The sequence below is a fragment of the Arachis ipaensis genome, chromosome B03, assembly GCF_000816755.2.
Source record: "Arachis ipaensis cultivar K30076 chromosome B03, Araip1.1, whole genome shotgun sequence".
NCBI classification, from domain to species: Eukaryota; Viridiplantae; Streptophyta; class Magnoliopsida; order Fabales; family Fabaceae; genus Arachis; species Arachis ipaensis.
In genome coordinates this window covers 11,366,190-11,367,041 of record NC_029787.2, presented here as the reverse complement: position 1 = coordinate 11,367,041, position 852 = coordinate 11,366,190, and positions in this window count along the sequence as shown.

Below are 852 nucleotides of genomic sequence, written 5' to 3'. Positions count from 1 at the left end.
ACTTTTTAAATTTTTAAAAAGTAAAATAGTAATGTTGTATTATATTTTTTTTTTCACGACCGTATACAACAGATATATTCAATCATGTCTGGCATTACACCCCTTTAGAGTCAATACATTAAAAAATAAGTTGTCATTTGTCAACGTATACAGTATACTGCATCCAAATTTTGATTTTCTTCCCTTCACACTCCTTTCGACACGTGGTTATTTTACGTCTTGGAGCGGGAGCTGAAGCAAAATTGAATTTAATGGCAAGCAAGCATCATAAGGTTGTTTGCACCAGATTAGAGGGAGAAGATATTTAAGCTACGCCCAACATACGTGGACGGAATTTCAGATTAATCATCCCCTGAAAAAAATGTCCACAACCTAATCGTGTCTAATATTCATTCATTTGTTTTTACTATATTAAAAATCAGCCACTACATGGTGTATTTAATTTAAATTTAATTATTAGTGAATTGTATATTTGATTATTCTACTATGTCAAATTTGATTATTCTATTGAGTGATTATTTTGTTAAAAATTTAAATTTTTAATATATAGATAATACTTTTGTTTCTTATATCTATACCAATATATCTATATCAATATATAAAGTCAATACCAGAATTTAGGTAGCGTTTGTTTTGAGGTACTGAGACAGAAATTGGGAGACGAAGACTTAGTATTATGTTTGTTGGTTTAGAGATTCGTACTAAAATTTCTGTCTCTCTCTCCAAAATTTCAGTATTTCAGTACTTCCAAAAAGTGGGGACACAGGAGACTAAAATTTTTAGAGATGAAGACTAAAACTTTAATAACATTTTATACCTAAAATACCCTCATTTCAATTAATTAATTCCAAT